A 17,572-nucleotide genomic window follows, 5' to 3' on the forward strand; every position below is an offset into this window, starting at 1 on the left:
AGTAAATTAAAAATGAGCACAAATTTGTTGAAAATCCATCTACTGAGATGCATCAGTTTCCCTTCTAGACCTCTTTATGATTGATTTCCCAGTAGAAAAATGGAAGTAACAGTATAACAGTATACCATTTTTGGACATAGCCATAAACAGACTGTCAGAATCCACCTCAATCTCTTAAAACCATGACCTACTATGAAGAAGTCTCAACTACTCTGAAGTCACTATGCTGTGAGAATCCCAAGCCAACATTAGAAATCCTTGAGGATAAGACACCATGTGAAGATAAAAAAGACAGAGGGTCCAAGAAGCTAGAGGAGCAGACATACAAGTGAAGAAGCCATCTTAGAAGGTTGCTCAAACCCAAGTGCCCCCAGCTGATAATATAGATCAGAGATGACCCACCTTCTTAAGCTTTCCTGAATTCCTGGTCCAAATGTTTATGAGAAAAATAAAATTTGTGTTTTAGATTACTAGACTTTGGGATTGTTTTGTTTGTTTTCACAGAAATTGATTACTTGGAATAGTGTTACAAAAATTATAGGTGCACATAGGAAAACAAATCAATGGGGAGAATATATTTGTAAGCTGCTTATTTGACAAAGGATTAATATCTGGTATATATTAGGAACACAACCCAAAGCAATCAACAGTTAAGATACGTGTAAGCCTTTCTCTCTGTCTCTCTCTCTCTCAGTGTCCACTCTGCCTGTCAAAAAAAAAAAAAAAAATGATACATGTAAGTGTCTTGAATGCACCGATATCTAAAGAAGAAATATGAATGCCCAACAGCTATATGAAAAGCCCTCAGTATTGCTGAGCATTAGGGAAGTGTGAATCAAAACTACAATGAAATATCACTTAACTCCTGTTAGAATGCTATTATAAAAAAGACAGAGGGGCTGGCACTGTGGGGTAGTGGATAAAGCCTCCGCCTGCAGTGCCGGCATCCCATATGGGCGCCAATTCGAGTCCCAGCTGCTCCATTTCCGATCCAGCTCTCTGATATGGCCTGGGAAAGTACTACAAGATGGTCCAAGTCCTTGGGCCCCTGCACCCATGTGGGAGACCCAGAAGAAGCTCCTGGCTTCTGACATCAGATCGGTGTGGCTGTGCCCATTGCAGCCATTTATGGAGTGTACCAGTGGATGGAAGACCTCCCTCTCTCGCTGCCACTCCTTCTCTCTCTGTGTAACTCTGACTTTCAAATAAATAAATCTCTTTTTTAAAAAAAGAAAAAGAAAAAGTTACAAACTTTGGTTCGGCTGTGGAGAAAGGGCAACTCCTTTTTTAAGATTTTTATTTATTTATTTGAGAGGTACAGTTAGAGACAGTGAGAGGGAGAGACAGAGAAAAAGGTCTTCCTTCTGTTGGTTCACTCCCCAAATGGCCACAACTCTTATACTCTGTGGGAATATAAATTAGTGCAATAACTATAGAAAGAAACATGGAGATTTCTTTAAAAACTAGAAATAGAACTGCCATGCCATGCAGTAATCCCACTACTAGGTATATATCCAAAAGATAAGACAGCACTGGATCAAGGAGATATCTTCTTCACCATGTTTACTGCAGCACTGTTCACAATAGCCAAAATACGGAATCAATCAAGATATCCATCATTGGATGAACGGATAAAGAAGAGGTGGTATGCACACACAATAGAATACTATTTGGCCATGAAAAACAGTGGAATCCTGTCATTGGATGGAACTAGAGGACACTTGTTAAGTGAAATAAGTCAGACATAGACGAATACCACATGTTCTCCCTCATTTGTGGGAATTTAAAAAAGCAGAACCTCAATATGAAGGCAGAATGTTATTTTCTAGTGTCAGAGAGAAGTAGGAAGGATAGATGGAGTCTGGATTTTAAAATTTTGGGGGTGAAGGGGCCAATGCTGTGGTACAATGGGTTAAGCCTCCAACTGCTGTGCCAGCACCTCATTTGGGTTCCAGTTTAAGTCATGGCTGCTCCCCTACCAATACAGCTCTCTGCTAATGTGCCTGGGAAAGCAGCAAAGAATAGTTCAGGTGCTTGAGCCCCTATACCCATGTGGTAAAGCTTCTGGCTCCTGGCTTTGTCCTGATCCAGCACTGGCCATTGGAACTATGTGGGAAGTGAACCCATGGATGGAAGATCTCTCTCTCTCTCTCTCTCTCTCTCTCTCTCTCTCTGTGTGTGTGTGTGTGTTCCTCTCCTTCTCTAAAACTCTGCCTTTCAAATAAATAAATCTTTAAAAAAAAATTCTTAAGAGGTGGGATTGGCATTGTGGTACCGCAGGTTAAGCTGTTGCCTGCAACATGAGCATCCCATATGGATGCCAGTTTGTGTTCTGGCTATTGCACTTCTGATTCAGCTCCCTGTTAATGGCCTGAGAAAGCAGATGAGGATGGCCCAAGTACTTAGGCCCCTGCCAGCCGTATGAGACCCCAAGATGAAGCTCCTGGCTTCTGGCTTCCACCTGGCCCCGCCCTGGTTATTGTAGCCATTTGGGAAGTGAAAGAGCAGATGGGAGATCCCTCTCCATCTGTCTCTTCCTTTCTCTCTGCAATTCTAACTCAAATAAACAATAAATAAATCTTGGGATTCTGACAAATATACTAACATTTTAATAATAGGAAAAGCTGGTGTGGGGCGTATGGAAACTCTATACAACTCTACAATTTTTGTTTTGTAAATTTAAAACTGTTCTGAAATTAAAAGTTAGAAAGAAAAAAATATGTGAGACGACAATAAAACAGTGTGACACATGTTTAACTGGAATTCCAGAAGGAGATGAAAAGGGGGAATGGAAAGGCACATTTGGAGAGACAATGGTTGAGGATTTCTAATACCCAACAGAAAGTACTATCAGTGAAACCAAGACACTATAAAGATAGGAAAATGTCACATAGACATATCACAAAGCCAAAGTTAAAAAACAAAATGTTAAAGCAAGAGAGAAACATACATGACTTTTAATATTTGTGTATTTCTCTGATTACAATTAAGGAAGGGACAAAGAAAATGAAAAATGTGATGAAACAAGCAGGAAGCAAAGTACATAATGACATGAGTAGGTATGTTGAATTTAGCTATATTAAATATTCCATTTGGAAGCAAAGATCACCACATTAAAATAATAGCAACAAAAGCAAAGTTAGACAAATTGACTATATCAAATTCAGAAGCTTCTTTATAGTTAGGAGAAAAAAAATCAGGTTAAGAGACATCAAACAGAGTGGGAGACTATTTGTAAACTGCTTACCTGACAAAGGATTAATACCCAGAATATACTGGGTATTATAGAAATAATCAACACAGTTAAGAAATGTGTAAAGACTTGAATGCACAGTTCTCAAAAGAAGAAATACAAATAGCCAACAGATATATGAAAAATCCTCAATATTGCTATTCATTAGGAAAATGCAAATCACCTACTTTGTTTTTATACCCAAATATTAATTTGAATTATATCATGTTTCAAAATGTTAAAGATGGAACTATAAACACCTAGAAAAAAGAGGAAAGGATCTTCATGACCTGAGGTTCAACAAAATTCTTTAAACAAGGTTCAGAAAATTATAAACATCAAAGAGAAATGTCATAAATGTATTATATTAAAATTTATAACTACTAGGTTTCTAAAGATACCATTTAGAATTCTAAAAGGTTTTCCATAGATTGGAGCAAAATACTTTCAGTATATACATTTGATTGCAAGTTTTATTGAAGATTTTTCCAATCCTTATCTTTACCTTTTCTATATTTTATGCTTCTTAGTAAAAGTGAGTCTCCTTTAAAGAGTGTATAGATGATATTTTTGTTCCCTAACTATAAAGAAGCTTCTGAATTTGATATAATCCGATTTGTCTAGCTTGGCTTTTTTTGTCGGTGCTTTTGGGCGTCTTATCCAAAGAAACCATCACCTACACCAAGTGTTTCCCCTGTGTTTTCTTCCAGCAAATTCGTAATTTCAGATCTTATATTTAGGTTTTTGACCCAATATGTATTCTTGGTGCCTCTATCAAAATTTAGTTGGTGGTATACGCACGGATTGATTTCTGAGCTCTCATTTGTTCTATTGAGCTACCGTGTCAATTTTTATGCCAGTACCGTGTTATTTTAATTCCTTTAGCTTTATAGTATGCTCTGAAATCAGGTATTATGTTGCCTTCAGCTTGAGTTTTGCTCAAGATTACTTTGACTATTCTGGGTAGTCTGTGGTTCCAATACAAAATATCCGTCCATTTTTTGTGTGTCTTTGAGGATTACTTTCATCAGTGTTTTATAATTTTCATTGTAGAGATTTTTCACTTCTTTGATTAAATTTATTCCTAAATATTTTCATGTTTGCAGTTATTGTAAGTGGGATTTCTTTCTTCATTTCTTTTCCAGCAAGATCATTATTGGTGCATAAATATGTGAGTGTTTTCATATGTTAATTTTCTATCCCACTACTTAACTGAATGGATTTAGCAATTTTAACAGCTTTTTGGTGGGGTATGAAGATTTGTACATATACAAAAACATGTCATTCACAAACATGAATATTTTGATTTTCTCCTATCCAGATTTGATGCAAATGTTTCCTTTCTCTTCCCTAATTGCTTTTGCTAATACTTCCAATGCTATATTGCATAAGAGGGGTGAAAATGGACACCTGGTCTTGTTCCAGATCTGAGGAAAAATGCTTTTGGCTTTTCCCTACTCAGTATGATGATGGTTGTTGGTTTATTATGTTTAGGGTTTATAATTTTTGAATTATGTTTCTTCTATGCCTAATTTGTTGAGTATTTTTTATCATGAAGGAATGCTGAATATCATCAAATGCTTTGTCTGCATCTATTGAAATGATCATATATTTTTGTTCTTCATGGTATTGATGATATTTATAATGTTTGTTGATCTGTGAATGTTGAAACACTTTTGCATCCCAAGGATAAATCCACTATTTCCTATGCTCTGCCTTGTTTTTTTGTTTTCTCATTCTTTTGGTGTTTACATTTCCACAATATATATTGTTCTGGTTTATAATTCATCAATTCTCTCTTCTTCTGTGCATAGTCTAATGCTAAACCAAATGCATTTCTAATGTCAGATACATTATTTTTCACATGTACAAGATCAACTTTGTTCTCATGAATTCTCTCTCTCATAGAAAATATCAATTTTAATATTAAAAATGCTTCACACTAATTATTCAAGTATATTTATTTTAATGTGCTTTTTAATTCATTGTCCAGGGGTTTAAGATCTAGGCCACTGTGGATCTGATTCTGTTAATTGCTAATTTATTTCTTTTTACCTAGAGGCATTTTGTGCTTCTACACATATAGTGTCACTTATTCTTGTTTGCCAAACACTGTGTTTAAAATAAAGATCAAAATCAGTATTACTACCCAAAGTGAAGACATTTACTTTCATCTGTAAGGCAGATAGAATGAAGGGCTGACTACCTCTATCTCATCAAAAATGGATTGGTTTTTCTGGGCAGAGCTTAATCTCCGTTCAACTCTGGTTTTGTTTATCTCTCAGAAAAGATTTGCCATGTTTTTGTTGAAAGCCCTCCTACTAGAAAACTTTTGGCTTTGAAACTTTTCCATCTTCCAGAACTCAGAAATAGTATCACAAGAAAAATTTGGCAGGAAAATATTCAGGGTTCTTCCAGATGCAAATCCTTTACTGAATCCAAAGCAGCTATGAGAATCTCTGCGTCTTTCTGTTTTCTGTCAGAATCTCTTCGCCTATGGCCAGTCTGATCCTTACCCCATGCAAAATCTCAGCAAATCCTTCAGGTTAATATTCCTCTGATGCCTACTTCACTAAGAATTACTTTTCATTCTCTGAAATGTAATTTCCATATTAGAACTCTTTGCATCCATAGCTCTCTGTTTCAAGAGATGCATTTGTTTTTATAGTTAGTATGGTGAATTCATGGTTTGCTGCTTACTTTCTGTATCTTATCAGAAAAAAAGGTTCACAATTTTTTTAGCAACTAACCTTGTATTTTACAGGCATGACATGTGCCCCTCATTTCTTTTATATAAGTTTTAGAATCAGTATGTTAAATCCACAAAAGAAGCTGTTGGTAGTTTAAATTTAGTTCCACTGCATTGATAAATCAACTCAAAGACCAATAGTTTTATTTTAATCTATTTATATATATTTTATTTCTTTATTTATTTAGGTCTTCTTTAATGTCTTTCATTAAATTTTTATGTCCACAGAATATTTGTGTATCTCTTATGAGATTTATTCCCACATACAATGCATTTACAACATAGCAATAAATGTCATATTTTTTATCTTTTATTTATTAACAATTTTTTATCTGCATAAGGTAAAAAAATTTCATGTATTTCATGTATACAAGTTTAAGAGCATAATGATACTTTCCAATTTTATTTGATTTCATTTTATGTGTTTGCTAATGAACTATAGAAATTAAGATGGATTTTGCACATTACTGTTATTTGGTTAAAAACTTGTGGTATACAGTTATTAATCCTAATTATTCACAAATTAAGATTCCTATAAGGATAATCACATCATTTTCATATAATGATTCTCCAAAAAGAATGTGTACAGATGGTATGCATATCTGATTATATGAGCATGATTATAGTTCATGGTTATATGAGCAATATGTCCAACATTCTCCATCAAATATAACAAAAGTTCATTTATATCTCTCATTTCTTTTTTTTTTTAACTTTTATTTAATGAATATACGTTTCCAAAGTACGAATAATGGATTACTATGGCTTCCCCCCCATACCGTCCCTCCCACCCACAACCCTCCCCTTTCCCACTCCCTCTCCCCTTCCATTCACATCAAGATTCATTTTCGATTATCTTAATATACAGAAGATCAGCTTAGTATACATTAAGTAAGGATTTCAACAGTTTGCTCCCACACAGAAACATAAAGTGAAAAATAATAGATGATTTTTTTTAATGATGATGAAATCAGATCAGACCTATTGTCATGTTTAATCCCAGTGAGAGTCAAGTTGGGAGTTGATAGTTTCTTTTCTTTTCTTTTTTTTTTTTTTTTTTTTTTTTTTTTTTTTTTTTTTACAGAGGATCAGTTTAGTATGCATTAAGTAAAGATTTCAACAGTTTGCACCCCCATAGAAACACAAAGTGAAATATATTATTTGAGTACTCGTTATAGCATTAAATCTCAATGCACAGCACATTAAGGACAGAGATCCTACATGAGGAGTAAGTGCACAGTGACTCCTGTTGTTGACTTTACCAATTGACACTCCTGTCTATGGCATCAGTAGTCTCCCTATGCTCCAGTCATGAGTTTCCAAGGCTATGGAAGCCCCTTGAGTTCTCCGACTCTTATCTTGTTTAGACAAGGTCATAGTCAAAGTGGAGGTTCTCTCCTCCCTTCAGAGAAAGGTACCTCCTTCTTTGAAGACCTGTTCTTTCCACTGAGATCTCACTCACAGAGATCTTCTGCCAGAGTGTCTTGGCTTTCCATGCCTGAAATACTCTCATGGGCTTTTCAGCCAGATCCGAGTGCCTTTAGGGCTGATTCTGAGGCCAGAGTGCTATTTAGGGCATCTGCCATTCTATGAGTCTGCTGAGTATCTCACTTCCCATGTTGGATCACTCTCCCCTTTATTTATTCTATCGGTTAGTGTTAGCAGGTACTAGACTTGCTTATGTGCTCCCTTTGACTCTTAGTCCTTTCATTATGATCAATTGCGAACTGAAATTGATCACTTGGACTAGTGAGATGGCATTGGTACATGCCACCTTGATGGGATTAAATTGGAGTCCCCTGGTATGTTTCTAACTCTACCATTTGGGGCAAGTCAGCTTGAGCATGTCCCAAATTATATATCTCTTCCCTCTCTTATTCCTACTCTTATGTTTAACAGGGATCACATTTCAGTTAAATTTCAACACTTAAGAATAACTGTGTATTAATTACAGAATTAAATCAGTCATATTAAGTAGAACAGACAAAAAAACTACTAAGAGGGATAATGTATTAAGTTGTTCATTAACAGTCAGGGCTATGCTGATCAAGTCACCGTTTCCCATAGTGTCCCTTTCACTTCAACAAGTTTCCTTTTTGGTGTTCAGTCAGTTGTCACCGATCAGGGAGAACATATGGTATTTGTCCCTTTGGGACTGGCTTATTTCACTCAGCATGATGTGTTCCAGATTCCTCCATTTTGTTGCAAATGACTGGATTTCGTTGTTTCTTACTGCAGTATAGTATTCTAAAGAGTACATATCCCATAATTTCTTTATCCAGTCTATCGTTGATGGGCATTTAGGTTGGTTCCAGGTCTTAGCTATTGTGAATTGTGCTGCAATAAACATTAGGCTGCAGACCGCTTTTTTGTTTGCCAATTTAAATTCCTTTGGGTAAATTCCAAGGAGTGGGATGGCTGGGTCGAATGGTAGGGTTATCTTCAGGTTTCTGAGGAATCTCCAGACTGATTTCCATAGTGGCTTGACCAGTTTGCATTCCCACCAACAGTGGGTTAGTGTCCCTTTTTCCCCACATCCTCGCCAGCATCTGTTGTTGGTACATTTCTGAATGTGAGCCATTCTAACCGGGGTGAGGTGGAACCTCATTGTGGTTTTGATTTGCATTTCTCTGATTGCTAATGACCTTGAACATTTTTTCATGTGCCTGTTGGCCATTTGGATTTCCTCTTTTGAAAAATGTCTATTGAGGTCCTTGGCCCATCTCTTAAGTAGGTTGTTGGTTTTGTTTTTGTGGAGTTTCTTGATCTCTTTGTAGATTCTGGTTATTAACCCTTTATCTGTTGCATAGTTTGCAAATATTTTTTCCCATTCTGACGGTTGTCTCTTCACTCTCCTGACTGTTTCTTTTGCAGTACAGAAACTTCTCAATTTGATGCAATCCCAATAGTTAATTTTGGCTTTGACTGCCTGTGCCTCCCGGGTCTTTTCCAGAAACTCTTTGCCTGTGCCAATATCTTGAAGGGTTTCTCCAATGTTCTCTAGTAACTTGATGGTGTCAGGTCGTAGATTTAGGTCTTTAATCCATGTTGAGTGGATTTTTGTGTAAGGTGTAAGGTAGGGGTCTTGCTTCATGATTCTGCACGTGGAAATCCAATTTTCCCAGCACCATTTATTGAATAGACTGTCCTTGCTCAAGGAATTAGTTTTAGATCCTTGATCAAATATAAGTTGGCTGTAGATGTTTGGGTTGATTTCTGGTATTTCAATTCTGTTCCATTGGTCTATCCTTCTGTTTCTGTACCAGTACCATGCTGTTTTGATTACAACTGCCCTGTAGTATGTCCTGAAATCTGGTATTGTGATGCCTCCGGCTTTGTTTTTGTTGTACAAGATTGCTTTAGCTATTCGAGGTCTCTTGTGCCTCCATATAAATTTCAGCACCAATTTTTCCAGATCTGAGAAGAAAGTCTTCGGTATCTTGATTGGTATTGCATTGAATCTATAAATTGCTTTTGGGAGAATGGACATTTTGATGATATTGATTCTTCCAATCCATGAGCATGGAAGATTTTTCCATTTCTTGGTATCCTCTTCTATTTCTTTCTTTAAGGTTTTGTAATTTTCATCGTAGAGATCTTTAACGTCCTTGGTTAAGTTTATTCCAAGGTATTTGATTGTTTTTGTAGCTATTGTGAATGGGATTGATCTTAGAATTTCTTCCTCAGCCATGGCATTGTCTGTGTATACAAAGGCTGTTGATTTTTGTGCATTGATTTTATACCCTGCTACTTTGCCAAACTCTTCTATGAGTTCCAATAGTCTCTTTGTAGAGTTCTTTGGGTCCCCTAAATAAAGAATCATGTCATCTGCAAAGAGGGATAGTTTGAGTTCTTCCTTCCCAATTTGTATCCCTTTAATTTCTTTTTCTTGCCTAATAGCTCTGGCTAGAACTTCCAGAACTATATTGAATAGCAGTGGTGAGAGTGGACATCCCTGTCTGGTCCCAGATCTCAGTGGAAATGCTTCCAACTTTTCCCCATTCAATAGGATGTTGGCTGTGGGTTTTTCATAGATTGCTTTGATTGTATTGAGGAATGTTCCTTCCAAACCCAGTTTGCTTAGAGTTTTCATCATGAACGGGTGTTGTATTTTATCAAATGCTTTCTCGGCATCTATTGAGAGAATCATATGGTTTTTCTTCTGCAGTCTGTTAATGTGGTGTATCACATTGATTGTCTTGCGCACATTAAACCATCCCTGCATACCAGGGATAAATCCCACTTGGTCTGGGTGGATGATCTTTCTGATGTGTTGTTGCATTCTATTGGCCAGAATTTTATTGAGGATTTTTGCATCTATGTTCATCAGGGATATTGGTCTGTAATTCTCTTTCAGTGCTGCATCTTTTCCCGGCTTAGGAATTAAGGTGATGCTGGCTTCATAGAAAGAATTTGGGAGGATTCCCTCTTCTTCAATTGTTCTGAATAGTTTGAGAAGAATTGGAGTTAGTTCTTCTTTAAATGTCTGGTAGAATTCAGCAGTGAATCCATCTGGTCCTGGGCTTTTCTTTGTTGGGAGGGCCTTTATTACTGTTTCAATTTCTGTCTCAGTTATGGGTCTGTTTAGGTTTTCGATGTCTTCCTGGTTCAATTTAGGTAGGTTGCATGTGTCCAGGAATCTATCCATTTCTGATAGGTTTCCCTGTTTGCTGGCATACAAGTCCTTGTAGTAATTTCTGATGATTCTTTTTATTTCTGTGGTGTCTGTTGTTACATTTCCTTTTTCATCTCTGATTTTATTGATTTGGGTCTTTTCTCTTCTTTTTTTAGTTAGTTGGGCCAATGGGGTGTCAATTTTGTTTATTTTTTCAAAAAACCAGCTCCTCGTTTGGCTGATTTTTTGTAATGTTTTTCTTGATTCAATCCTGTTGATTTCTTCTCTGATTTTAATTATTTCTCTTCTCCTACTAGATTTGGGTCTGGTTTGCTGTAGGTTTTCTAGATCCTTGAGGTGAATAGAAAGCTCATCTATTTGGTGCCTATCCAATTTCTTGATGTAGGCACCTATTGATATAAACTTTCCTCTTAACACTGCTTTTGCTGCGTCCCATAAGTTTTGGTATGTTGTGCTGTTATCCTCATTTACTTCCAGAAAGTTTTTGATTTCTCTTTTGATTTCTTCTATGACCCATTGTTCATTCAGGAGCATGTTGTTCAATCTCCATGTGTTTGCGTATGCTCTAGGGATTCCTGAGTTGTTCATTTCCAACTTCATTCCTTTATGGTCTGAGAAGCTGCATGGTATGATTCTAATTCTTTTGAATTTGCTGAGACTTGCTTTATGGCCTAGTATGTGGTCAATCCTAGAGAAGGTTCCATGTACTGCTGAGAAGAATGTATAATCTTTAGCTGTAGGATTGAAAGTTCTGTATATATCTGTTAGATCCATTTGGGCTATAGTGTCGTTTAAATCTACTGTATCCTTGTTGATCTTCTGTCCTATTGATCTGTCTATTTCTGAGAGTGGAGTATTGAAGTCCCCCAGTACTATTGTATTGGGGTCTAAGTCTCCCTTTAAGTCCGTTAACAAATCTTTTAGATAAACCGGTGCCCTGTAGTTAGGTGCATATACATTGATAATTGTTATATCTTCCTGTTGAATTGATCCCTTAATCATTATGTAGTGTCCCTCTTTGTCTCTCTTAATGGTTTTTGTGGTAAAGTTTATGGTGTCTGATATTAAGATGGCTACGCCTGCTCTTTTTTCATTTCTGTTGGCATGGTATATCTTTTTCCAGCCTTTCACTTTCAGTCTGTATGGATCTTTGTTGGAAAGATGTGTTTCTTGTAAGCAGCAAATAGATGGGTTTTGTTTTTTAACCCAATCAGCCAAACGGTGTCTTTTAACTGGACAGTTCAGGCCATTCACGTTCAATGTGACTAATGATAAGTGGTAACTTTGCCCTGCCATTTGCCAAAGATAAGTTCTAATATATGCTTTGAATTCCCTGTGATCTTTTGCTGTGAGCTTTCCTTCCTTGGTTTCCTTCCTTTACCTTCTTTCATATTGATGGCCGTGTTTCTTTGTTTCTGTGTGTAACACATCTTTAAGCATCTTTTGCAGGGCTGGACGAGTGGCAACAAATTCTTTCAATTTCTGTTTGTTATGAAAAGTCTTTATTTCACCTTCATTCACAAATGATAGCTTTGCAGGATATAATATTCTGGGCTGGCAGTTGTTCTCTCTTAGTACTTGGGCTATATCTTGCCATTCCCTCCTCGCTTGTAGAGTTTCTGATGAGAAGTCAGCTGTGAGTCTGATTGGAGATCCTCTGAGAGTAATCTGACGTTTCTCTCTTGCACATTTTAGGATCTTTTCTTTATGTTTCACTGTGGAGAGTTTAATTACAACGTGCCGTGGTGAGGGTCTCTTTTGGTCGTGTTTATTAGGGGTTCTGTGAGCTTCCTGTACTAGGATTTCTCTGTCCTTCTCCAAACCTGGGAAATTTTCTGCTAATATCTCACTAAAAAGGCCTTCTAATCCTTTCTCCCTCTCCATGCCTTCAGGAACTCCTAGAACCCGAATGTTGGGTTTTTTAATAGTATCCTGAAGATTCCCGACAATATGTTTTAGATTCCTAATTTCCTCTTCCTTTCTTTGGTCTGACTGTATCCTTTCCTGTTCTCTGTCTTCTAAGTCCGATATTCTCTTTTCTGCTTCTCCCATTCTGTTTGTAAGGCTCTCTATTGTGTTTTTCATTTGATCTATTGAATTCTTCACTTCAGTCACTATCCCAGTTTCCTGTTGTACTAGTTGTTTCGTTTCATTTTGATTCCTCCTTAATATTTCATTTTCACGACAGAGATTTTCTATCTTGTCCATTAAGGATTTCTGTAGTTCAAGAATTTGTTTTTGAGAACTTCTTAATGTTCTTATCAATTTTTTGAGATCTGCTTCTTGCATTTCTTCTATGTCATCATCCTCATAATCTTGAATTGGGGTGTCTTTTTCATTTGAGGGCTTCATGGTGACTTCCTTGTTTTTATTACCTTGGTTTTTGCGTTTGTTATTTGTCATATTGGAGATATTTGGTTTCTTCACTGTGGTGCTTTTTCTTGTTATACTATGACTCTAGATTAAGTGGACTATCTGTTTTTGATGGAGCCTTAGGGCTTGAGATGGGTGTGGCCTGAGAGCTCTGTTTGGTGTGCCAAAGGTGACACTCCCAGGTTAGGCGTGGTAAACCTCTCTCTCTCTCTCTCTCTCTCTCTCTTTTTTTTTTTTTTTGATTCAACAGGGAAGTTATTCTGCACAGCTGAACAAAGTTGGAGGTAGTTAGCAGGCAAATGATATACCCACAGGAGCCAGAGATCAGAAGCTCTTTCCCAAGGACCACACAGGGAATCTGTTCGGCCCTTAGAGTGCGCTCAAATTCTCCTTCAGTCTCCCACTGGGTTGCCAAAGTTACGGAATTGTAGCGTCTCTGGAGAGTGCTCACGTGAATTCCGTGAGTTCTCTCCCCCACCGTCTCTTTTTTCACAGTCTCAGTTCAGTAGCACCATAAATTTACTAGGTCCTAATCTCCTGTTAATTCGCCCCACCCAGAGTCAGGTTTTACTGCTAGGCTCAGGGCCGGTGCAGACCTGAGGTCGCTCTGCTTATGACGTATGTCCAAGATGGCGCCTGCTCTTTGTCTTGCTCGCCCTTGAGAGGTGAGCGGAGAGAGAGAAACCCGTGTCCATACCAGTCACCTTTTTTTTTTTTCCCTCTCTCTCTCTTCCAGTTAGCTTGGTGAAGTCCCCCCCGCCCCGGGGGTCGTTCCCTCTAGTCTCCTCTCTCCGCTTGCCTGCCGGTGTCTCGGGTTATTGAGGTTCGGCTCACCTCGCGTTCCAGCGCTGGTGTGTTGAGTCTGCCGCTGATGTCCCGAACTGTGGGCTCCCACGCTCTCCACGCAGGTCTGCTCCCCTTCCAGCGCCGATGTGTGGACTCGGAGCCCTGGACTTCCCAAGTCTCCCCGCTGTTGCACTCCCCTTCGAGCACTTGCGCGCAGACCCTGCAGCTTGCGCAGCTCAGTCCCGCGGCTCGGCTTCCGCGGCTCAGTCCCGCGGCTCGGTCCTGCTGTTCGGCTTTCGCGCGCGGTGGGCGACCTTGTTCTCCCAGTAGGTCCTCCGATTCACGCCCACTGGATCCAGAAGAGTTTTGTCTGCAATATTTTCCTGGTTCTTTTTTCTGAGGCTACCGTAACTCCCCTTTTATTAAACTAAATTTTCCCGGACTATCGGTGCGCGCCCTCACTATTCCGCCATCTTGGCTCCCCCTATATCTCTCATTTCTTAAGAATCTATTTTTAATTAATTGATGTTGAATTTTATATGATTTTTTTGTATTATTTGATACAATTGACAAATTTTTCTCTTCCAAGTTGTTAATATAGTAAATTGCATTCCCTGTTTTTTTCTTTTGTTCAACTCTTCTCACATTTTTGAGCTAAACCACTGCACTGGACCAAAAATATTTATCATCTTTGCACATTTCTCAGTTCTATTTGCTAATATTTATTTGGCTAAACAATTTTACATGATTGTCATGAGTGAAAGGATCTGAAATTTTCTTTCTGGTTCACATTTTATGGAGGCTTTTGGTATCAAATTCAAGCTATTTTCATACAACATACTGGTATGTTCTTTCTTGTTATATATTCTAGAATCACTTAAGTGAGTAGAACAGTTGCTTGATTGTTTGCTAAAGTATGAAGTATATACTTGAGAGTTTACTTTCTTACTGCAGCTACTGTTAGCAAGCTCAGATTTTCTTTGGAAATGTCACTATTGTGTAACAACTGGTGTTGATTTTCTAGTATATAATTCTTCATTGATAAATATTTTCTCTCAGAACATTAAACATGATTTATCTTAAGAAAATCATGAAAATATTTACTATGACAAATATATGCATATATTTTAATATTTTACACCAAAATAAACTTTTCTTCTAATTTTATTCTTTCATGATTTTTTCAAAGTTCCCTCTCATAATAATTGTCATTTCTCTTAACATAGTTGTCTATACTCTGGTTGAGGTTCTCAATCTTCCATTAATCTCTAGGCACCTGAATTTTTATTTTTATTTTTAATCCTACTCTATCCTCTATATTTCTTAAGCTTTCACCTGTGGTTCTTATTCCATGAACTTTGGCATTCTGGGAAACCTCTAGACTGCTCTCCAGTTCACTAATTTGCTCTTCATCTTTGTCTAACTTGTCAATAAATCATCTTATTTAGATTATGTGCTTATTTTGTAGACTTTCCATTTAACTTATTTTCAAACCATTTTTACATGTTATGTTTGATAATTCCAGAATCTGATGCTTTCACAGATTTGAATCTATAATTTGTTTTCTTCTGCTAGTTGTCTATTAGTACATATATAAGAAATTCAAGATGATTTTGTCTTATAACAAAAAAACCACATCATTTAGGTTCTTGCAAGGGTCAAAGCTTATTAATTTTTCAAGACATCACTATCACAGCAAATAAATAAATAGGAACAAAAGGTTACCAAGTAGATAATGTGTCTCCCATACATTCTTCTAGTAATGAATTCCCCTCTGCAGAGCCAACCAGGTTATACTGCCTCTACACCAATGAGTAATGATTAAGGACAAATTAGTCAAATGTGGAAACTAAGTGGTACAGAAACAAAAAAAAATCATTTCTAGAACATCTGATGCATTTCAAAGCAATGGAATATTCTCTTATTCTTGACTTGTTAGAAAAGGAATGGAAACCACAATGTTTTCACATGCAAGATGTGTCTGTGACATCTCAAAATAATGAAATGCAGAACAGCTAACCAAGCAACTTTCCCTTTGTGAAATATTTTACGCATGCCCCTATCCACCTTATGCTCCCTGACAAGGTCAAGGTCATTGCGACACCATCCCCTTCCTCTCTGTTCTCCTCAGGGAGCACTATCTACTCTCAGTGCAATTATTTAGACATCCGTTAATAGCACTTGAAGTCTTGGGTGCAACCTGTGTATCATTAGTACCAGTACAACATCTGACACAAAGTTGAAACTTCATAAACTTCAAAAATAAAATGAGAGAAGAAGGAAGGAAGGAAGGAAGGAAGGAAGGAAGGAAGGAAGGGAGGGAGGGAGGGAGGGAGGGAGGAAGGAAGGAAGGAAGGAAGGAGGGAGGGAGAGAGAGGGGGAGGGAGAGAGGATGGAATTGACAAAGTCACATGTGGACTTGTTCTGCGAAGTCCGCACAGTCAGAGAGAGCAGGGCAATGGTGTTCTTCCACAAGAAGCACCGGGGGACAGGCTTCAGTGAACATGTCTGCTTTATTCACGACCACATACACTTTTAAATGGCAGGCAGAAGGGGCGTAACTAATTCAGGAAAACACTAATTCTATAGGACAGAACCGATACTGGCGCCAACATGCCTCTCCAATCAGCTTGAGGGTCACATAGCTAAGGTAGCATTCCAGGTGGGTCCAGCCAACACCCAGGATCAGTTTACCTGATTGGCAGAAGGCAGGGAGTGAGGGAAATGTGCCTGGGGCTCCTGCCTCCTGCCAGCAGTCAGGCTAACTGCATGGGCTAGGAAGGCAGCCTCACGGGATCACCCCTAGTCACAGAGAGACTCATGATATAATCTTTAAAAAGACATTTAAGTTAGTAACATAGTTTCTTTTTTTTAAAAAGATTTATTTTATTTATTTGAAAGACAGCATTACAGAGAGAGGGAGAGAGAGGGAGAGAGAGAGAGAGAGAGAGAGAGAGAGAGAGAGAGAGAGAGGTCTTCCATCTGCTGGTTCACTCCCCAGATGGCCACAACGGCCAGAGCTGCGCCAATCCAAAGCCAGGAGCCAAGAGCTTCTTCCAGGTCTCCCACACATGTGCAGAGGCCCAAGGACTTGGGCCATCTTCTACTACTTTCCCAGGACATAGCAGAGATCTGCATTGGAAGAGGAGTAGCCGGAACTAAAACTGGCGTCCATATGGGATGTGGGCGCTTCAGGCCAGGGCTTTAACCTGCTGCGCCACAACGCCGGCCATGTAACATAGTTTCTTTTCCTCCAGTTCCTTAACAAGGAATTTTTGCCTATGGCGAATTTCTTGAAGCTGTCATCAACTATTCGCAGCAAATAATATTCTTCTAAAATAGCGCAATCTGTGTATCTATAAAACCAGCATAGAGTCAACAGAAAAAACATTAAGGCATGGGGGAGGAATAGCACAATGAAACTCTTAAGAAAATGACTGAGGAGTTATCATTTTTTATTTATTTATTTGAAAGGTGGAGTTACAGAGGCAGAGAGAGAGAGAGCTTTTCCATCTGCTGGTTCACTCCCCAAGTGGCTGCAACGACTGGAGCTGGGCTGATTCAAAGCCAGGAGCCAGGAGCTTCTTCCAGGTCTCCCATGTGGGTTCAGGAGCCCAAGAACTTGGGCCATCCTCTACTGTTTTCACCAGGCCATAGCAGAGAGCTCGGTCAGAACTGGAGCAGCCAGGTCTTGAATTGGTGCCCATAAGGGATGCCGGCATTGCAAGCAGTGGCCTTACCTGCTAGGCCACAACGCCGGCCCTAAGAGTCATCATTTTAAGAGAAGTTTTTCTCA

This window comes from Oryctolagus cuniculus, chromosome 4 (genome assembly GCF_964237555.1).
Source record: "Oryctolagus cuniculus chromosome 4, mOryCun1.1, whole genome shotgun sequence".
NCBI classification, from domain to species: Eukaryota; Metazoa; Chordata; class Mammalia; order Lagomorpha; family Leporidae; genus Oryctolagus; species Oryctolagus cuniculus.